Source organism: Rhinopithecus roxellana, chromosome 10, assembly GCF_007565055.1.
Source record: "Rhinopithecus roxellana isolate Shanxi Qingling chromosome 10, ASM756505v1, whole genome shotgun sequence".
Lineage (NCBI taxonomy): Eukaryota > Metazoa > Chordata > Mammalia > Primates > Cercopithecidae > Rhinopithecus > Rhinopithecus roxellana.
Genome location: NC_044558.1, coordinates 27,098,670 through 27,122,569, shown reverse-complemented (window position 1 = coordinate 27,122,569; position 23,900 = coordinate 27,098,670). Strand labels below are relative to the sequence as shown.

The window sequence follows — 23,900 nt, the reverse complement described above, 5'->3', positions numbered from 1 at the left end:
CTGTATACCCGTGTTAACTTTATGATGATCTGCAAAGCAAACTAGGTAAGTCACATTTACGTAAAATAAACAGTTATCCCCATGATACGGTTTGGCTGTGTCCCCACCCAAATTTCATCTTGAATAGTAGTTCCCATAATCATATTGGCATGGGAGGGACCAGGTGGAGATAACTGAATAATGGGCGCAGCTTCTGCCTTGCTGCTGTTCTCATGATAGTGAGTGAGTTCTCATGAAATCTGATGGTTTTCTAAGGGGCTTTCCCTTTTGTTCAGCACTCTTCCTGCCACCATGTGAAGAAGGATGTGTTTGCTTCTCTTTCCACCATGATTGTAAGTTTCCTGAGGCCTCCCCAGCCATGCTGAACTGAGAGTCAATTAAACCTCTTTCCTTTATAAATTACCCCACAATTTCTAAATAATAAAGAAGGCTGCTTTTAAAAACTATTTAACTTAGCTCAAGGAATTGTTAGTAGGTGGAAGCTTATGAAATCAGATCCATTTGAAAATGAATATATCATGAAGTATGCAATGCCAGTAACATATGTTGGTCACATCATTGTTTTTACATAAATGACTCTCCGGACATCTAAGCAATAGCTGCTGGTCTTAAAGGACAAGTGGGACAGGTGAGCCACATAAGAACTTCTCTGCTTCTTCCCAGCTGTCATGGCATTTATCCTCTCTTCGACCTCAGGATATCAGATCAGAGGTTCAAGTAGATAGGGGGTTAAAGGGCGTACTTTTCAACCAACTTATAGTAATTAATAATTATTAAACAACAAGGGCTGTTTTTCTTGGATAGTGTTAAGTAATGGGGAACAATGGGTGGAATCTGAGCAGAGGAATGGCATGAAAGCACTGGGGATGAGGTGCAGCAGGACTAAAAGTCAGGACATCTTGTTGAAGAACAATGTGGGCATCAAGGCCTTAACTCTGATGGTGGTGGGACTGGGAAAGAGAGATCCCAAGTAGTCCGAAATGAGAAAAGCTCGTGACTACCTGGATACAGGAGTAGAAAAGAGGGCGATTTAAAAATTCAGGGATTCCTTCCACAAAATCCTTCCATCTGTCACTCTCACTCTCAACATCAATTTTAAGAATACCTTTTTCAAGTGTCCACCTCATATGCTACCTCCATCTGAACTGCTTCAAAATATTAAAAGAAATTATGCTTATTGCTTGAGTTACATGGCTGTTGACATGCTGCCCAGATGAACAAAAATATTTTATTTGGCTCACTTTACCATGAAATAGAATGATGTTTCAAAAACATTCCCTTTAAATTATCCTAGTGTTACAAAGACAAAAAAAAGAAAAGTCACTTCAGTTTTAACATATGAACAATATTAAAATGACATATGAAGAATATTAAAACACATGTGTAACAGTCACCATTTGGAAATGATAGCAAACGAAGGGGTGTGTGATGAACAATTCAAAAACATCAAGCTTTAATTAAGAAAAAAAAAAACAAAATAATATCAGTGTTCTCTTACTTCACTGTAATCAGAATTATCTTATTCTTTACCATACTTCTCTAAAAGAAATAAATAGTACCACATAGCAGTTAGGGGCATAATAAAATAGACGCTTTCAATTACTCTGGAGAAATGACTTAAATAGGGATTTTTTTAAGAGGCACTATTTGGCAAAAGTCTTAACTGCAGTGATTTTTACTGGAAAGACTTCATGGGCTCCCCACAGCTTAGGTGAGGGAATTTGATCCCAAACCCCAAGCCAAAATTCTTATAAATCTACACTCATCAAATAAGATCACTCAGCTCCTGCTAAGCCATAACTTGTTTAAGGCTGAATATAACAAACATCTCATCTCACATACATAGGCTCTGTTACTAAGAAATTTGTATCAAGAAGTAAAATTGGAGGAGGAATGACCACAGGTTTCTAGGGTTTCCAAAGCATGTCATTTGCAAATTGTTTCTCATAAAAGCCATCTTGAAGTTAATACGGTAGCCCACACTATTCCTTTCATGAGAAAGACCATAAAGCAGGCAGTCGATGCCTCCCACCACTCCGAGAATATTAATGCTTACAAACAAGGTAGCAACTGTCATGAGACTTTGTGCTTCTACTCATACTTGTCCTGATATCTGCAATGTTCTCTTGTTTGTTCTCTCTTGACCCTTGAAAATCAGTTCAGTTTCTGCCTTCTCCTTGAACCTATCCTTAATACGGCAATTTGTTATCAGTACTGGAATTAATCTCCTGGAAGCTTACTTTTTTGTCCCTTTACCTTCTTTTGTCCCCTCCCTTTTCCTACTTCTTCACCGTAATGCCTCCTAGGAAGACATCTGTCTGCCTAACATCCAAGCCCTTTTACAATTAGGATTCCAATCTTTGTTTAGGAGACCTCCTAGCACTGTACAATGTCATGGGAAACAGTGTCTCCCAGGAAGGAAGCCAAAGGAGTAATATCTTTATTGCCCTGTTCAAGACAGACAGAGGCAACACATGGGCAAAGTCCAGGTCAATCTGAGGCTCTCTGAGAGTCTTTTCAAATACTGAACAAGTGATATCATGCTTAATATTTGGAGCACAGCATGGAGGCATGAGGACTACAAGATGTTCACTGTAGTTGCCCTGTTGTGTGCCTGTGGCTTCTGTCTATTTTCCAAGTCTGAACCTCCAGCTTTCCATGGATTCACTGACCTGCATTATTCTGATTAATTCTCATTTTGCTTTTGTGAGTCAGCTTCTGTGATTTAATGCTCAGATCCCTGACTGATACTTTCCCCAATGTCAACTGTACCCAAATTCATCCTTCCAATTTATTGCTTATCCAGCCACACAAGAACCTTAGAAAACACAAAATTCTAATTCACAGAACTGCTTCAGTGACCAAAGGGCTGAATCTGGTGTGGACTGAGTTCTACTGCTGACTCTTACCTATACCTGTATCCTTGCCATGCCCTTAGCAGATAGCTACCTGCTTTCTATGACAAAATATTAGTTATATTGTCCTTACTTTAGATGTATTGTCCTGGTTTTGTGTTCCCTGAATGGCCTCATTTTCTAGAACTTATATCTGATCAGCCACCATATTTTCAGATCCTGGCTTTAATGATGGTCTAATCTGATCCTCCAATCATGATGTGCTGTTATTCAGAATGACAATCACAGATTGATAGGAGAGGTAAAGAACTATCCTGCCCCTCTCTCCAAGCCAGTGAAGTGTCCTAATAGACTTTTCCCTGCCCCACCCAAAGCAACAGACTTTTAAAATCTCTCTCCCAGATTTGCCACTTCAATGAACTTATTCTAGGCTCATTTTCACAGACTTTCAATCTCCTTTAGTTTCCCTTTGACTTTTGGTTGCCTTCTTTCCAGATTCTCCCTCTTTTCATTGATAATTCTATTGTACATTCTACATGACTTTGATGTGAGTTTTTCTTAAAGATATCATTGAAGTCTTTTCTGAGTCCAGTGTTCTAATCCATCTGGCAACCAGCTAGGTCCAGCAGGATCAGTTTGCCTTATCTAGGGGAGAGGGGACATCATATCTGCAGCTAAAGAGAGTGCCTGTGTTGGGATTCGTGGAATTGCTGTCCTCTTTAGCACGATCATAGCTACTGAGGGCTGTTACTGAGTGGCAGGTCCTAACCTAAGCCCTTTGGGTACATAGTCTTATTTGTTCCTCAGAAAGTCTCTATTAAATTAGCATTATTGCTTATCATTTATTGATGAAAAAACTGAAGGTCAGAGTCATTACATATTCACACAAGTTGGTATCACTAGGGGGAGGCAGAGTCATGACGGAAATCTATTACTTTGATCCCAAAGTCTGTGCTTTTACCCACTATAATTTTACCCTCTTCCCTGACACATACGCCCATGAAAAAGTTACCAACTTTTATGCTAGTAAGTAAGCCCTGCATGATTTCCCTCTATCTGCCTTTCTGAGTCATCTCTCCCTTTGTCCCTACTCACTTCAGTCACATAGAATCTGCACTCCAGGCATATTAAATTGTATGTATCTGCAAAGAAGCAATACACTTACACGGCCATCCTTTCTTTAAATGTAGTTTCCTCTAAGTAAATATTCCATGTGACCCAGATTAAATATTACCTTTTCCATGAAGCCTGCCCCATTTCCCCATTTGGAAATAACTGACCCCTTACTTTAATTCTCGTATCACTTTATTTACTCTCTACATAGCCAAATCCCCCCTCATCTCCAGCTAAATGTTAGTTCCTTGGAGGTTCCCACTGTGGTCCTCTCTTCTGCACATGCCCTCTGTGTACCACAAACTTCCATGGTAGGTTTAACTGTTGGATTCACTTAAGTGAACTTCTGCCTGGTCATATTTCCAGCACATCTTGTGGGAAGAGAATGTGGCTGCCAGATACTGGCAATCAGAGGCCACCAAATCTGCACTTGCTCCTCATCTTTCACAGTCGCAGTCTCCATGTACTCCATCTGGGAGGCTCCCTGCTGGATCTGGAAAGGTCATATGCTTACATTTTACAAATACGAAGGAGAGTACTCGCAGTTCTAATAAGCAAAACATCAAACAGCAAACTGGAATCTATAGCCAGTACTGGTGTTAATCAGCACCTTTTAAATGGCATTCTTAACTACAAATTGTAAAAAGAAAAAGCAATAATATATAGAGTTGATGGTACGAATGAATTTTAAAAATATGTTTCAAGATGCTTGTGATGAGATGCCAAACAACGTAATGAGAAAAACAATTACTAAGGAACTGTTTCTTCCCATGCTCCCTCCCAACTTCACCTCACACCCCAGGGAGCCTTTAAACACAGCCTGCGACATTGCATCAGCATATGTTCAATTTTCACACTAAGAGGAAGGGAAAGATAACTTTGCAAAGGAAAGAGAGAAAAAATAAAGTATTCTTTCAAATGCGGAAATCCCAAATAAGTAGTAAATATTCTAGTATAATAGCAACATGTTTCCCCCCCCCCCCCCCGACCACCATCCATTGCATATGGATACTACTTCAACCTCACTAGGATTTTCTTAGACTTTCCCATTACAAGTGTGATGATCCCTTTGGAAAAGATATAGCTATGAAAGACTCAGGGTATGCAGAGGATAAAAACTGTGTAAAAAGATTTGAACTGTTGCCTATGTGCCTCTGTGCAAAGTAAACTACCAGCTTACAGGCTGTTTACTCAAATAGGGAATCCAAGTTCTTCCTAGGACAAGTCACATCATGACCATAACTGGTCAAATTCATGAAGTTAAGCATTAATTCATGAAGCAAGTTTTTAATTTTAAATTTTTATTTGAATCATAAGCTTTCCCAGCTAATGTGATCATGATTATTATGTGGTCTAATCCATTTTCAATTTTTTAAAAGAAATGGAAGACCTACATCAAAAGAAAAAAAGGAAGGAAGAAATAGAGGGAGGCAGGGAAGAAGAAAACAAAGAAGGGAAGGGAAAGGAAGGGAAGGGGAGGGGAGGAGAGGGGAGAGGAGGCGAGGAAGGGGTGGGGGAAGGAGAGGGGAGGAATTTCATGAGGAATCTCAATGTGCTGCTTCGGTTGAAGTTGAGATAGGGACCCAGAGCTCTAGAACACGAGAATGCCTACCTCTATCAACAAACTGCTCCAGACGTGACTCTTGTCAGGAGACTCTTAGGAATCTAAGAAAATTATTACTAATAATATTGCTTTCGTTTCGCAAATGAAGAATGTGGCACATATGTTTTTAGAGTGGCTTCAAGTGATCTTCTCCTCCTGCTATTTATATCCTCATGTAAATGTTCCCCATTCAGTGTGCATGGGACGTGAGACTTGTTTCTAATCAATAGACTATAGCAAAAGTGATGCAGTGGCACTCCCATGATTATTTTATATTCCAGAAAACTTGTTCTTGCTAGCCGAACACTTGCCCTAGTCACTCTGTCTTCTCTTTCTCTCTTTGAAGAAGCAGATGCCATGAATTCACTAAATATTGCCAAGAACCATGCTTGTGGACACAAAGTTGCTTCCCTAATTGAACTTCTAGATTATAAACCAGAAGTGTGTGGGACAGGCCTTAATCAATTTAAGAAGTGTATTTTGCTAAAGTTAAGGACATGCCCATGACACAGCCTCAAGAGGTCCTGATGATATGTGCCCAAGGTGGTCGGGTACATCTTGGTTTTATACATTTTAGGGAGACATGAGACATTTGTCAATACGTGTAAGTGTATATTGGTTCTGTCTGGAAAGGCAGGACAACTGAAAGCATGGGGTGGGGAGGTTCCAGGTCATAGGTAGATTTAAAGACTTTCTGCTTAGCAATTGGTTGAAAGAGTTATTGTCTATGGAAAGGAAGGTCTGGGTTCTGATAAAGGGTTATAGATTCCAAGACTGAACCAAGCAGATGAAGCATCAAGGCAGCAGGCTTCAGGGAGAATAGCTTGTAAATGTTTCTTGTCAGACTTAAAGGAGCGTTTTATCCAGAATTCCAAAAGGGAGGAGGGTATAAAGAGGCATGTTCCATCCCCTATTCTCATCACAGCCTGAATCACTTTTTTCAGGCTGACTTTGGAATGCCCTTGGCTGAGATAAGAGGTCCATTCAGACCGTTGGGAGGCCTCAGAATCTTATTTTTGGGGTTTACAAGATGCAAACTTGGTCCTGCTCAACACCTTAATTGCAGCCTTGTGAGATCCTTAGCAGACTTCTAACCCACAGAAACCAAGAAACAAATAAACCTGTGTTGTTTTAAGCCAATAAATTTGTGGTCATTGTTATGCTGCACAGAAAACTAATAACGGAACCAACACCTAGGATATACACTTCAGCCAGAGCCAAGGATGCAACCGCTCCTCGTGGATACAATTCTCAATTTCCATGCTGCCTCCCAGGAAAAGAATTGTAACCAAAATAGTCTTAAACCTTCCCTCGGCTTGGCTAAATTTTAGTCAGGTTTCTTCCCCTATAGGCCTCTGACCTCCCTTTTCTTAGAGAATTTACTTAAGAAAACTTCCTTTGCAGTGTAAAGCTTTTCCTGATCACTTGTCAGTTTTACAAGCCAGGAACCTTTGTGAAGGGCCTGGGAACCATCCCTTTGTAAGGCAATCATCAGGAAAGATAAGACCCCTATCACAGTCCCTGTTGGGGGTTGGGGACCCAGGAGCCTAACTTTAATAACTTGCCTCGTAGCAAATACACTGACCAACCTTCTCACCAACTTGCTTCAGGAATTTTCCACTAGCTCACCTGAGCTTAAAACGTCTCCTGCCTTTTGTTTCAGTGGGGTTGAAACAATCTATTCTGTATAAACTTGACCTTTATTGCAGTAAGTCTTGACCCTTATTGCAATCATTTTGAATAAAATCTATCTTGCTTGTTGAGTATTTTGACATTTGAAATAATCAAAATAATGAGAAGTTGATTATAAGAAGTTTTTAACATATTGAGGTTCTTAAAAAGAGGGTTCAATAGGGGGAAATAAAATGGCTCTTGCCTAACATGTGAGGGCTCTGGATAAAGGGGTACAAAAATGCTCCACTTGTCCTCGGGATTACTGGCTTTAAGACCAGGGAAAGTGCCACAGAAAATCTCAATGACTAGGTATTGTCTACTGCACAAACATACTCTGCTCACTTGTGTGCCTTGCTCCACTTCCTCTGCAACTTTGTCTGACAAACCCCATATGGCTGAAATCTAGAAATTCAGTAAGTAGAAACTGAAATAAGATAGAAAAAATAAAAAGAAAAAAAAACTACACAAAATACAAAACCAAAACACTGCATTCCAAAGAAACTATCGAACAGGAGAAGCAAGCGGGCATGTCGTAATGGGACATGTACCAATAATATGCACTGTGCCTTCCACAGGCATTGCTTCTCGTAGCTATTCAACCTTTTAAGATGCAGAGAGGCTGGAACAAGTTTAAACGAACACGCTGCCCCTTTCATATCAAATAACTGAAAACCACTGACAACGCAGGCCTCCCCTGCTTCTCCTATCTGCTTATTTGGCTGACAGAGAAAGAAAAGAACTTGCTTGTTGATGAAGGAAGAAGCTGGGTGGGATGACAGTAAAATCTAGAATTATAACCAAGCTGGCCCAAGGTGTCTTGAAGGATATAAAAATACAGTTTAATCAGAGTGCCATTTTTTTAGTGTTTAGATTATTTCAATTATTGGAATATACAATTTTAAATTATATAAATAAATTTTAAAACCTGAAAAAAAGAAAAAGGATAACGATGATGCATAACCACATGTGTTTGCTCAATTCCATGAGGGAACCATTCATACGTCATTCACATTGAACTTCATGGAGTTGTACAACATGGTGGCCTACCTGTTGGTTCTTACTAACAGTTTAAAGAAGTTGCAATTTCTCTTCTTCAGCAGTCCTAGATGACCTGAATATATATAAGCTATATAGAATTCAGTTTTGGAATATGTCCATTTTACTGGAATGGTTGGTTTTATACCATTTGAGATGTTATTTTAGTGTTGGCTTCACCCAACTGATGTGCAGAAGCCAAAAATTTAATTTATACCCTTTGGGTGAGATTTTTCAGTGTTGTGACAAAATTTCAAACCCAAACCACAAATCTCAGTGGTTTCATAATATCTATCCCAAACCAATATTTGTAGCGGAAACAAGAAATATGACAGATTGCCACAAAAGTGTCATTACAAAACAAAATTTAAGTATGGATGCCAATAATTTATTTTCACATTTACAGAGTGGCACAAGGCTTGCAAGTAAGACATTTTTTTAAATTTATATTTTCAAATTCCATTAATGTGTTTTCCTTAATAACTTGAGAAAATTACAAATTCCAACACACACATTACATACCACAACTTGGTCATTTGAGACATTCAATCTCAAATATCACTAAACGAATGGATTCAGTTTCTTTTTGTCCCAAAGACAATACTTATCCTCTGATTTTTCAAATTGCAAAAATATTCTGCCTTTTACCAAAGAGAATACTTGATGTTTTACAATTAAGTGAACATTTATTAGTGAGGATTGACAACTCTTCCCTTAAAGACAATTTTCCATTTGACTAATAGATACAACTTTTTCTCCAGCAAAGCTCTTTCTGTATTTAAAGAAAAAAGAAAAAAAGTCTCTTTCCCAAATTATAAATGCTTTTTTTTTTTTTTTTTTTTTTTTTTTGAGACAGAGTCTCGCTCTCTTGCCCAGGCTGGAGTGCAGTGGCGCGATCTGGACTCACTGCAAGCTCCGCCTCCTGGGTTCAGGCCATTCTCCTGCCTCAGCCTCCCGATTAGCTGGGACTACAGGCGCCCGCCACCACGCCAGACTATTCTTTTTGTATTTTTTTTCAGTAGAAACGGGGTTTCACCGTGTTAGCCAGGATGGTCTCGATCTCCTGACCTCGTGATCTGCCTGCCTCAGCCTCCCAAAATGCTAGGATTACAGGTGTGAGCCACCGCGCCCGGCCTATAAATGCATTTTCATTATGAAATTTGGAAAACAAAATAAGGGAAAGGAGAAAATGAGGAAAGGAAGCAAGGACGGGAGGGAGGGAGGGAGGGAAGGAAGGGAGCGAGGGAGGAAAGAAGGAAAGAAGGGAGGAAACTTATAATTTTCCCAAAGAAAATTATTAACATTTCTTTGGGAGGCCGAGGTGGGTGGATCACCCAAGGTCGGGAGTTCGAGACCAGCCTGACCAATATGGTGAAACCCCATCACTACTAAAATACAAAAAATTAGCCAGTCATGGTGGTGCGTACCTGTAGTCCCAGCTACTTGGGAGGCTGACACAGGTAAATCGCTTGAACCTGGGAGGTGGAGGTTGCAGTGAGCTGACATCGTGCTATTGCACTCCAGCCTGGCAATAGAGTAAGACTCCATCTCAAAAAAAAAAGAAAATTACTAACATTTTTGGTGAGGTGACTTCTAGTCTTTTCTCCCCTCTCTGTGTAGTGTTGAAGAAGTTGCGGTTATACTGATGGAACTATTCTGCAGTCTACTTTATTATCTTAAAGATATAGTAGTACCACTTATCCACTGTTTCAGTTCCTGTGGTACAGTTATCCATGGTCAATCTCAGCCCAAAAATCTTAAACAGAAATTACAAAAATAAACAATTCATTAGTTTTAAATTGCACTCCATTGTGAGTAGCATAATAAAGTCTTGGCCCATCCTGCTGTGTCCCACTCAGGATGTGAATCATCCTTTTGTCCAGTGTATCTACACTGCAGATGCTACACACCTGATAGGTCAATAGCAGCCTAACATGTCACAATGCCTACTCCATTCACTTCATCTCATGATGTAGGCATTCTATTTCACATCATCACAAGGAAGGGTGAGCATAGTATAAGAAGGTATTTTGACAGAGAATGATCCAATTCACATAACTTTTATTACAGTATATTGTTATGATTGTTCTATTTTGTTATTATTGTTAATTCCCTAGTGTGCCTATGTTATAAATTAAACTTTATCATAGGTATGTATGTGTATGGAAAAAAAAGAAAACAAATATATAGGGTTTGGTGCTATCTACAGTTTTAGATTTCCACTCGGGGTCTTGGAACAAGACCCCCACAGATAAAGGGAGACTAGTTTATAAGCAAGTATTTTTTTCTAGGTGATTATTAATTTTTTTCAAACATCATTTTAAGTTACTACACAATATTTCACTGAATAAATGTATAATGGTTTACTTAATTCTTGCTTTCCTATTAAACATATGCTTAAGCATCAGAATATACTAAGCAAAATCTCAACTACTGGGCTGGATAGATAAGGAAAAGATGTTGCAGCCTCCCAAGTAGCTGGGATTACAGGCATGAGCCACCAGGCCTGGCTAATTTTTGTATTTTTAGTAGAGACAGGGTTTCTCCATGTTGGTCAGGCTGGTCTTGAACTCCCAACCACAGGTGATCCGCCCGCCTCGGCCTCCCTGCATATTTGTTCCTATTAATCATGGTTTGAGTACTGTAAAACTCTCTAATTTGTTTAGATTTGGTCAGAAACCATGTTTGTCAGTGGTACAGTAACAGAGCATGCTTTTAGTGAGCCTAGATAGTAGTGTGTTTTGAGGTAGAGGGCAAGAGAGATGCAGATCTTCATAAGAAGATCACCCTTGTACTGAACAAAAAGTTGAATGAATAAATGAGCTCTCTATAGTTAATAGCTGGAATTTGTTACCTAAAATTGGATAACTTGGCAGAAACTCTATAAAAAAAGGTTTGCTTATGTCTTTGTGTGTTTCCCTATAGAGGGACCGCAGCCTTTGTTACGTTCTCAATTGGTCTGTGACCAATCAAAATGTATGGAGCTATTAAATACAGAAAGACTTCAACATGTATCCAAAAAATTTAAGAAGTTTTCGTGTGTGATATATCTATCTTATATTGTCTTATCTTCCTTTTATGTGAAATTAAAGCTGATTCCTTTATTTACCTGTTTTTAAAATGTTTTACATTTTTCAAATGTAAAATCAGGTAAATAAACACCTAGAATTTAACCCATTGGCTCTCACTGTTGTTTTTCTTGGTCAGGCACGTGTGACAGATGAATTTTATAAGTAACACATTAATTGGGCTTCTATGAATGGTCCAGTAGGTTGTGCCTTCCCCAATACTTAATAATTCTTGGCCTAAGGGAGATAGGGGCTACAATCCTTGCCATGCTCTGAGGACAATGGCATGAACACTGATCTTGGATTATATCCCTTGGAAAGATAAAATGTTCTTTTTTAATTCATGAAAAGATATAATTTTGCCAAAGAAAATTACTAACATTTCTTTGGGAGGCCAAGGTGGGTGGATCACCTAAGGTCGGGAGTTCGAGACCAGCCTGACCAACATGGTGAAACCCCATCTCTACTAAAATACAAAAAATTAGCAGGTCATGGTGGCACGTACCTGTAATCCCAGCTACTTGGGAGGCTGACACAGGAGAATCGCTTGAACCTAGGAGGTGGAGGTTGCAATGAGCTGACATTGTGCCACTGCACAATAAAACAAGACAAGGCTCATGCCAATCATGCGTGTGCACAAAGGATAAACTTCTATTTACATGCCACTCCCAGCTCCAGATGTAAATTTACCTTTATCACACTCAAGAACGTGAGCAATGGTCCCATTTGTAATCTCATTATAAGAATCGTGCTTTATTATATTTAGTGACAAAAAAGATTGTCATTTCTGACTTACCTCATAGTACACTAATGTGCAACGTCATTGTGAGAAGAAAAATTTTGATCACTACAGATTTTGGAAGTTGTTTTTCTATTTATTTTTAATCTCACCTATTCCCAAAAGTTCTAACGTGGTATACATACTTATATATAATAAAACAAGATAAACTAACAGGCTACCATAAGATTTTAAATGAATGAGGAAAGGGTAAGATAGCATCAGAAATGAAATTGAAGACAAACTATATATTGTAAGATGAGCTCCATTAGCTAGATCTTGGTCATAAAGTGAGATTAAGTTTTGCAAGATACAGCTTAAAGAGTCAAAAAATGACACACTTTTTTTTTGCCCCTGAGATGGAGTTTTGCTCCTGTCATCCAGAGTGGAGTACAACCGCGCCATCTCGGCTCTCTGCAACATCCGCCTCCAGGTTCAAGCAATTCTCGTGCCTCAGCCTCCTGAATAGCTGGAAATACAGACATGCACCAGCATGCCTGGCTAATTTTTGTATTTTTAGCGGAGATGGGGTTTCTCCATGTAGGTCAGACTGGTCTCAAACTCCCAAATTCAGGTGATCCGCCCACTTTGGCCTCCCAAAGTGCTGGGATTGCAGGTGGGAGCCACCACGCCCACCCAAAATGACACACTTTTAAGTGGAATATCCATGTCTAAAGCTATTAGCTCCTGATATAAAATAGTAACGTCCATGTCTACTTATTTTATCCTTAATACAAAGTCAGCCATTTGTTCACAGTGGAAGCACAACTTCCTCATACTATGACCAGACAGAAATTTATCCAATGGGTCCTCATGAGACGACACTATGATACAGAAATATACTAAATGGAACCCTTGGCTTCATAAGTCTTTGTCTCCTAATTTCTTCTACACAGACTGTTGAATTCACAGTACAATTGCAGTTTAAAAAATGTATTTTAAGAGAGATTAGAATAACACGGTTTGGGTATATAGACTTTTACAAGCCCATGCTAATCAGAGGGAGATTATAGTGTATGTAAATGCAAAGTGCTCATCTGCTTTCAGGAATTGACCTACAGGAGTATTTGCAGAGCTGAGGGATGATGGTCCCCTAGATAAGTACTTGCTTTCCAGCATGCCACAGGTCACATAATTGCCTTAATTCAATTTTGTTATTTTCTTGGCCTCTCTAGTCCTTTAAGATTATAATCCCCAATCTAGAGGGGTGTGTATCCTGCCTCTCTTTCAAGGAATCCTCCATAAATACCCTGTCTCATTTCAGCTCTTTTTGTGAACATTTTGGAGAAGTGACTTCAAAATAATGTCCTCCGAGAAGTGCCTTGAATGTAGCTACTGTATATTGCTGTTGAGTAGTGATTATACAGAAAAGTACGCAGGGATATGATCAGCATCAACTTGTGAAGGCTAAAATAGTCCATCCTACTGCTTCATGGAAGTGGATCAAAGGAAGGCAAGGATTGGATAATGGAAGGCACTTTACTTCCTATTGGGCCTTTCCTAATTTGGGAGAATATAACTAACGGAGTGTCTGAAGATGGCATGTTTATTCTTTCTAGTCTCAACAGCTGGGCAACTTACATATGCTGTTTATATGGGCATAAAAATCACAACTATAAACTGATACTTAATCCTCAAAGGAAACCATTTCATTCATATTATCCCAGGAGTATTCATGTAAAAATATTATGTAAACACAATCTTTTTTAGCTCATGTGTAATTTCTGATTATGAGTTCGTCAGGCAAAGTAAGTACAAAAATAGAATTTTATAACAAAAAGAATTTTATAATAAAAAGTATAATAGTGATTAATACTAAAATAATCATACTAATGTCCAGCAGGTCCTGATACAGAAGAGTAGCCTATGAATGCACCAAATCCTACTGCTTTTTTATCCATTAAATAAACACAGGGATTAACTGACATGAAAAAGTAGGAAATAGTGTAATTACACAATTAAGTGGCTGCATACATCAAAACTACATATTATGTATACTGGGAAAATTGCATTTAAATTTGTCAAAATACATATTTTAGGGTTACTCAATGAGATGTACATTATTAAAATTGTAATCCCCATACTCCTCAATAGCATTCTTTTTTTGCCTTTCCTGTTCTCTATTTACTCATAGGTCCTATCATTATCTAATATACTATGTATTTTACTTATTTCTCTTATTTTTACTGAGTCCATCACTAAATTTTAAATTCCATCAGGACAAGAATTCTTTTCCTACTATGTTGAGCCAGAGATTGTATATCTCCAGCATGTATAAATGTTCCTACCACTTAGTAAGTACTCAGTAAATATCTGCAAATCATTTACAGTTGATTTTCCTTAAAATGTATAACAGTTACAAATAATAGGGACATTAGAGTTTTTCCAATGGAAGATGTTATTGTTGACATTGCTTTCCTTTTGAGATTTTTGTACCAACAATCCTAGCCCTTTTGCTTTTGTCTACAATCATTTCAATACATTTTTTATCTGTGGCAATTATCACTAGACCAAGCAACAAAAAAACCGATGCTTTTAGTTAAGGGAGTTCTGAAAAGATGATTCAGTAATGATCAACACTTTTGGGGAAAAACAAAATGTCTGATTGTTTATTACTGAAGCGCATGTCGACCAAATAAATCTCACAGAATGATGTCATGTATATGTTACTGGATGTCCTTGTAGTCAGTGAGAGCACCCATCTGTTTCTGTCACTTAGGATGATTAAAAAATTGGGATGACAGAATCTCAGAACCTAAGCTATTTTTTTCAATATGACAATTTATTCACATAATATACATGCTATTGAAATGTCCAGATTCATCTGTTGTTCATGAGAAGTCATAATGCCAACAATGAAAGGAGAGAGAAACAGCTGGTAGGAAAGACTAGCAATCTGTTTAGTGCGTTAAGTCAGGTCTGAGTGATATCATGTAACATACATGTCCCAAAAGCACATTTTGGCCATTGACGGTTATCCTAAACCACAGTAAAAATTCAACACAGATTCCAACTGTTTGAACCATCAAGGAATTTCTTTTTAAAACAGGTTCTCATGTGACCATGAGTTTACCCATAGAAATAGAGCCTCTCAAACCAACCCAGGAGAATTTGAAATTTAAAGTATAACCAAACCAAAAATTAAGTTTGGCTTCAAAACAATATAAAAATCCTTACCTGCTAACTAGCATCTCCTTACTAGTTTTGCTCAGTGAAGTCAGTGTCAGTGGTAGCACTATTCATCAGAAGTCTTAGCATGAATTTAATTCTGAGCATGAATTTTTTATCCTTATAAAAAGATAGATATTCATAAAAAAGTGACAAGTAGAGTTGAAGTCAAAAGTTTATTAATAAAATATTTAATTTGATGGCAAGTCATTGCTTTTTCCTAATTAACTAAAATATTTCAAAATTAATTTCATCTTTTTTTATTTGAAATATTCTTCACTTTTTATAATCTGTTGCTCAGAGCATACAAAGCACACAAAGTTCTTGATATGCCTTGACAGAATCAGTGTGACATAGAAATCAGACAAGTCTAAGTTTGAATACTAGCTTTGTCACTCATTAGCACTGTTACCTGGACCAAGCTACACAACCCTTCTAAGCTCCAGTGCCCTCATCTATAAATGGAGTTAATAATGTTATCAAATTTGGAGTTGATATAAGGTCTAACTGAAATCCTTTGCGCCATGTTTAGTACATTATAAAAGGATGATAAATATTAGCTGTTATTGGTAGATAACAATATCAAATATTATTAATTTTTCATACTTGGTCATATTTTGAAATAACCTAAATCTAAATGGTTACATTTTAGACTTCATATAAAAGCAAGGAACAGCTGGGTAAGCTCTAAAAGCTGTGGTGTAGGTGTGTGATTGCTAGTCTATCGTAAACTATTCAGAGTTGATGTTCTTGGCAACCACTGGGGCAAGCTGCCTCTAAGGCAAGTTCAGCTTTCTGGGTCTATTTCTTAAGCACTCTAAAGAGCTCTTAAGGCAAAAATCCCTACTGCACAATATTCTTCTGGCTGCTTGGAAGGCCAACTTTTTGATTGGCCTGGTTCCACGACATGCCCAAACTCAATGACATCCATCTCCAAGGCTACTTCAGCAGCAAACCTCTGGGAGGTCTCTAACTCAACCATCTCTTCATCCAGAAGTGCTATACCTCTAAGATTGCAAGCTCACAATCTACTCTCTTGCCACAGGTACCTTAGCTTCCTCATTTGGGATTTCATCCATCACTCCTATGAATATTCTCCTCAGTGTCATTATTCCTTCTCATACAGTAAAGAACCACTCCCCCTAGGTTTTCAACACCACTGGGGGAAAAATAAATAAATAAAATAAAACGAAATTGGATCTCTAGCCCCAAGCACTCTGTTGAGCTCTAGCCTTACCTTTTCATATGCCTACTGGTATCTCAAATACAACATATCCAAATACAAAGCCACCATTTTTTCTAAAAAGACATTCCTTTCATTTTACTTATTTCTTTAACTCTGTAAACAGAAATGTCTGCCCTATATATTTAACATACTTTTTGCGTATCTGAAAAAGAAAAAAAAAATCCTAGTTACCTGGTCAAACATTCATTTCACTAAATATACTTATTGTTAATAAGTCACTTTCTCATAATAGAAAGAGATGAATTTTTAAAATTAATGATATTCACTGCCTAGTTAACTAAAAGATATCAATACAGGATCTGCTCAATTACTGTCTAATAATAAAAACCATAACTGTTCACTTCTTTGTTGACAAATCTGACTTTCCATAATGGTGGTTTATTTCATACCTTGGCATCAAAGACATTAATTAAATTACAAAAGTAATCCACTTGAGATAATTATTGAATTATTTTAATGATTCAAGTTTACTAACTATAAATTTACTAGTTTATAAGTCTGTAACAACTTGTGTTATACAGAACTGTATCTTCAAACATTCCTGTGACTCTGTTTGATACTATTTACTCTTTTAGGATAACAAAATGTATAGAGAAAGCTTACAATGTCTAAGTATTTATTGGGCCAACTTCACAACACAGATCAACATTCCTCTTTTCAAGTACGGTCACTACTGTGCTATCAGAAAATGCTTCTGGCAGATTGCATGACCACTCTGGGAGCTGTACTCTTCTGTTAGCTATTACTGATAAAATGGGCATTTTACATATGTCTAAGGTTATACTAGAAATTATATTTGAAAGGTTGGAAGTCATATTTGGCTGAGTTTTATATCAAATGTAATTTACATCAAACACAGTCTTGGCTAAGAATTATTTCATAAACATGCAGCAACTATATTGTAGTAATTAAAAACACACCCTGGAAATGACCTGCCTTGATTTAAATTTGGAGTCAGCTATATGCCATATAAGTTACCTTAAGCAAATTACTGAACCTTTCCATGCCTCAGTTTTCCCAATTATAAAATGGCAATAAAAAATACCTACCTCCTTGATTTTTTACGAGGATTAAATATATATCAATTCATGTAAAGGATTAATGTATGACTCACAGTAAAGATTCACTAAGTCCTGACTATTATTTTTTGAGGAAGGGCAATGTTGATAAGCAAAATTAATTTAAGGAAGAAGAGAGTAATAAATAGTCCTTGATGGCTGTGGTGGCCCATCTGGAGCAGCCACTGAAAAGACACTGGCTGCAGTAGGGGAGGTGCTGCCAGGGTTGCACACTATACAGACCTGGCAAGAACCAGGAACAAGTAGGAGCCCTGCCTGCCTCATTCTGAGTTTGCAGGGCAGGAGCCCCACCCTCCCAGGTGTAGCTGCAGCTCTTCAGCTGTAGCTGTGGATCTGAGCATCTACACTCCTGGCCTAGAAGCCCCTCTGCCCCCACAGGCTCAGAAGTGCCTGCTCCCTCTGTCTGGCAGCTCCCCACTCCCAGCACCTGCTCTGATTTCAGAGCAAAGTTGAGGCCAAGCCCAGGTGCTGTTGTGTTCGCCCCAGCTGGGAGTGCACATGCTTGGGGAGCTGCTGACACATCAGCCCCCTGCTGCCTTAGTCCCCTCCAGTCTTTGGGTGATGCTAGGCACAGGAGGGAGGTCGAGGGGGCACTAACAGCAGCTTGGTGCAGGCCTGAAGGCATCCTCTGACACAAACAGCCTGGGCACCCTGGATGACACGTTAAATGGCAGCAGGAAGCAGACAGGCTCCTGGGCAGAAAGGGTCTGCCCAGGTCTGCCTTGACTGTCAGTTCCAGATGGAGTCCATGACCTGCAGTGAGAATTTATGGTGCTTTTTCCAGGCTGCCCATGGCCACCTAGGAACCAATCAGCATGTACTTCCTTCCCTCTGAAGTCCATAAAACCCCCAGACTCAGTCAAACTCAGGCAGATGATGGGATGACCTACCTGTAGATAGGTGCTACTAGACTCCTCTCCACTGAGGGCTGCACACTTGTCGGAACAACCTGCCTGTCAAAAGGAGCTACCTACTTCAGGTCTCTTGAGATCTGTACTGTCATTCAATAAAGCACTTCTTCACCTTGTTCACCCTCCAGTTTTCTGCATACCTTGTTCTTCCTGGATGTGGGACAAGAACTTGCGACCTGCCAAATGGTGCAACTGAAAGAGCTGTAACACAAACAGGGCTGACACACACCTCCTTTGCTCACCACATTGCAGGCGATGAGAAGGAAAAAAGAGCTGCAGCCCTTTGGGGATCTCAGGCCTAGGTGCTCCCTGAGCCAGGGCTGTGACCCCTCTTTGGCACTCTGCAGTTTCCGGTGTCTCCAAGCTCCTGGGTGCCACTGTGTCTCCCTTTTCTAGAGGCAGGTGCCCACAGCTGAAGCCACTTGCCATGCATCTGATTTAGCCGCATGCTTACACAGAGCCAATGTCTGTGCTGGCGCCTGGGGCTGCCCACCCCACCACAGTGACTAGTGTGCTTGGTTGTGTGCAGTGGCCGGACCTCACACTCACCTACTCACACATTCCTTGCCACTCCACCCCTGGCTCCAGTGTCTTCAGAGGCATGGGAACTGGGCTGGCAGTGCTAGTCAAATGCAGACTATCAGGCCAAGTGAGTAGAACAAGCCCTGTGGGCCCTAGCAAAACTCAGGCTAAGGCGCCACTGGCCACAGAGGTTTCCAGCTGGAAAAGTGATACCCTAAGGATCCTATAACATCATTAGGAATCCATCACACATCACATTTGAACTGCCTGTTTTACAAGTATTATCTCACATGATTTTCACAACAATCCTTTAGGAAATCCTAAGTCTACCCATTATGAAAGATCAAAGTTGAGACTTAGTGAGTTCAAGTAACTTAGATAAGGATACAAAACTATCATACAAGTAGACAAGGTTTGGGCCTACCTCTCTGACTCTCTGACTTTCCATCGCACTTCTTTTTTTTTTTTTTTTTTTTTTTGAGACGAAGTCTCGCTCTGTCGCCCAGGCTGGAGTGCAGTGGCCGGATCTCAGCTCACTGCAAGCTCCGCCTCCCGGGTTTACGCCATTCTCCTGCCTCAGCCTCCCCAGTACCTGGGACTACAGGCGCCCGCCACCTCGCCCGGCTAGTTTTTTGTATTTTTTAGTAGAGACGGGGTTTCACCATTTTAGCCAGGATGGTCTCGAACTCCTGACCTCGTGATCCACCCGTCTCGGCCTCCCAAAGTGCTGGGATTACAGGCTTGAGCCACCGCGCCCGGCCGCCATCGCACTTCTTAATAGCCAATTTTCCCTTGTAAAAAAATTATTGGCCGGGTGCAGTGGCTCATACCTGTAATCTCAGCACTGGGAGGCCAAGGTGGGCTGATCACCTGAGGTTGGGAGTTCTAGACTAGCCTGGCCAACACTGCAAAATCCCATCTCTACTAAAAATATAAAAATTAGCTGGGTGTGGTGATGGGTGCCTGTAATCCCAGCTACTCAGGAGGGTGAGGCAGGAAGAATTGCTGGAACCCAGGAGGTGGAGGTTTCCATGAGCCAAGATCACACCACTATACTCCAGCCTGGGCGACAGAGCCAGACTCCGTCTCAAAAAATAAAATAAAATAAAGATAAATAAAAAACAAAAAAAATTGATTGCCTATTTTTTAGAATCCTAGAATGTTTAAGTTGGAATAAACCCTAGATGTGATCTGGTCAAGATCACCATTTTAAAAAATTGAAAGAGACTGAAGTTGAGAATTTAAGTGACTTGTCAGATTCCCTGTAACTATCCTTTTATTTTTCTTCAATACAAACCTATCAATACATTTTAAATGCTAAAATTATCCTATTCTAATATTAAAAACACTCCCTTGGCCATTATCCCCATTAGACAGCAAGTTGATGAATGTGTATTTAGGCCAAGATAATTGGGAAATAAAATCGGCCAGCCACTAGAGAAAGTGTGAGTCAAGTTCTGAGACTAAGATAAAAAGAATAGCTTTGTTGGTGACTTAGAGTTGTACCAAAGTGGGAGTTAAGTTTTGCTTGGAGAGGAAATGAAGAGAGAGAAAAAGGTAGTGTTCATGTGTGAAAGGAACTGAAAGATTTTTCACACCTTCTTTTAAAGTAATTATAATCTCTTCAATTTCCTGTCTTTTCATGGTCTTCCTTTTCCTCCAGCTCCTTCTTTTCCCTAGTGTGATACATGTGAGATGTTTTTTTTTTTTTTTTTTTTTTTTTTTTTTTTTTTTTTTTTTTTTTTAGCTGGGAGGGGAAAAAATAGACAGCCTGACAGCCTGAGTAAGTCTTCATTTGCCACTTCCTTTCTCTCTTCTCTGTCAAGAAATTTGAACATTCAATATCTCCTCTTGCTCATATCCCTTAAATTTCTTAACCGATGGCAATTTCTGCCTCTCCCCCATCCCCACCAGCTGAGACAGATCTTGCTCTGAAATTCAACAATAATTTCACATTTCTTACTTGGTTTCATGTCCCTCCTGCAAATTTCACCATGGACCTCCCTCTTTTATTATATATTTTTCTTTTTGTTTCTGTGTTATAATTTTATCTTGCTTGTCCCTGTTCTCTAATTTTTGATCTCAGTATTCTTTTCATATCTAGTTGGATTCTTCAAGGCTTCTTTTTCTGACTTCTACTCCCAGTCTGCATGCCTAACTTCAATGATCTTTCATTTCCTTTTCTTCAACTTTTTACCTTCTCTACTTTTCCATTCTCAGTTCTCATCATCCCCCACGTGAACTCTAGGCTCTAGCCATAGTTGTTCTCCAATACCTCCTGTTCCTTCAGGACTGCATGTCTTTGTTCATGTTCTTTCTTTCATTTGGATGGCCCCTTTCATTTTTGGCTTCCTGATAAATAGCTTAAAATCACTTTAACTGAGTGGCTCAGATAGTCATCTACTGCTGCTTTTGTGCTCTTGTGAGTCTCTACATCACCTACCATATTCTTTTGTAATGGACCTCTCTTCCAGTAGCGTGTGTGCTTCACAGGCACCTCCTTGAAACTGATCATTCATCTTCATAGCACATGTAACTGGCATGGTAACCTAGATTTCAGGGGATCCTTTCACAATTAGGTTTTGATCAGTGAACAAATTTGGAGTTATGGAGCAAACAGCAGACAGTGGTATTTTGAGAGGCAATAGAGAACAGAACAAAGTGGTTGGCAAAGGGTCTCAAAGAGATCAGAGAACCTTGGAGCATGAAGAATTCAGATTTGGTAGCAAAACTGAAGTCAGAAGTCTCCTTCAGCCCAGGTTATGACAACATTATGTTCTTTCAAAAAGATTTTAGCAGAGAAGGAAGTAGAAAATATCAGGATTTCTGGGGAATTCCCCTTTCCAAATACTATTTTAAAAATTTAAGAGCCTTCATAATGTTTTATGATTCATGAAACCTTTTAAGCAGGTTTCTATAACACAACTGATAACACACCATTAAAGGATTTTTACAAGAGGGGATGGAGAGGGCTGCCATGCAGCTACATACCCAGATGCTTCCTGAATGGGATGGATATATGTTATACTAACTGGGATAGTTTCCAAAACAATGACCTAGACTTGCTGTCATAAATGTCACCTATACACTGATGTGAACATACATAAAAATTTATGTAATTAGCTACTCCAGATCTCTTAGCTAATTCACAAACATAGATCTCCTACAAGAGAGTAAAATAGTTAAGGACTAATAAAATTCAGTGAAGCTAACAATAATGAAACATTCTATTGGCTTTAAAAACACTGTAGAACCAATATAATAAACAAGGCTCTCTTTTGAAAAATCCTATGAAGTAATATAGAAAATTAATTTCCTGTTCAAATCAATGATGTATCAATTTAAATGTAGTTGAATTCTATTTTGGAACTTGATTAAAGTGATCTTGAAAGGTTTCTAAATTAAATTTGTCTTTCAATCCCTAAATCAAAATTGTTCAAACCTAGTTTATTTTCATATTCCTTTCAAAATCACCAATGACTGGTGCCAGTTACAAGATGGCCAGGGTCCTGTGCATGAACCTTAAAACATGCAACAAAATTACTGTGATTGCCTATGTGGTAACACTTGCATTTGACAAGTGGCAAGCAGGGTGATTTTATTGATTTTGAACAGATTCTATTACTCAGTATATGAATACCAAATAAACACATGAACAATGCAGGTGATACAATTTACAACATAATTAGAAAAGACACTGCCTGTGCACAGATGGTCACACATATAAGAGAAATGCATCTAAAAATGTTGCCGTACTTCAGAAGGCATTTATCCGCTTGTGAGAACAAAGAAGTTGAGAAGGACAAATTTAGTGAAAAGAAAAGATGACTTAGGGCAGAGAAGAAAACTGTTTCCACATAACTGAACATCTGTAGCAGGAGTGTCCCCTTCACAACCAGGAAAGTGAGGCCCCTCTCCTGGATCCCAGGCCTCAGGGTATTCCATGCTTTGAGTGCCTTACTTGATATATTCACTGTCCCTCTCTGATAGCTGGACCAGCCAAGATCTGCAGTACTATCTGGGTGGGGTGCTTCAAATTCAGACTGGAACCATGTGGGACCCATTCCTAATTATGTCTGGAGCCCTCTCCAACACTTTATCCCAAGTATGAGGTCAACCAGATGCTCCAAGGAGCTTAATGACACACTTATCTCAGGATTTGGTGACCTTGTCCTAGTTCCAAGAGAGCATCCTGGCAAGGGGTCCCTCCCACAGGGCAGTGTAATATTTCCTTCAGAGAACTACACAATATTAGGATGCAAAAATGGAGCATACATAATTAATTTTGACTGATGTCCATTCAGGTTGGACAGCGGATGAGTTCAGACCTCTGCACAACCAATGGTTCAGTACTGGTATTAGGGTTTGAGCCTTGTGAGTTCACACCTCAGCTCTCACCTGCCCATGTTCTAGTCTACAGAGGATGCTAGTCTACAGAGGTTGAGGGTGGCAAGGGTTGCAGCAGGCGTTCTTTATCCTGTGAGTCCCTGACCCATGAAAACCAAAGCTGAAAATTCTCCTGTTTTGCAGGTTCTGTGCTAACAGTGAGGAAGTTCTCTGGTGATGACCATATTTACCTACTCCTCAGAGGCCTTTAAAAATCATTTTTTCTTTAATGCTAATGGCCCTTTTGATCAATGTCCTCTCCTACCTTCTATAATCTGTATGGTAAAGGGACCAATATTCCTTGCATAAATGAGAACACTCTTCTCTCTCCACCCAAGGGCCAGTCACCTCTTCTCTCCTGAAGGCAGTATGTAGAAGGCAGGGTACAGTCTATATATACAGATATCACATTCCATGAAGGCAGATATCATAGCCCAAAAAAATTCAAGATATGATCGGAAA

The 23,900-nt window shown here is 39.3% G+C and overlaps 1 long non-coding RNA gene across 1 annotated transcript; it reads right to left on the bottom strand.

Moving 5' to 3' along the window:
* Positions 1 to 4,147: 4,147 nt before the first annotated feature.
* Positions 4,148 to 12,101, bottom strand: LOC104661826. Its single transcript, XR_747897.2, has 2 exons — positions 12,039 to 12,101; positions 4,148 to 4,461 (listed from the first exon to the last, which is right to left on the bottom strand). It is a non-coding gene; the product is annotated as an uncharacterized LOC104661826 (long non-coding RNA).
* Between the last annotated feature and the right edge of the window lie 11,799 nt (positions 12,102 to 23,900).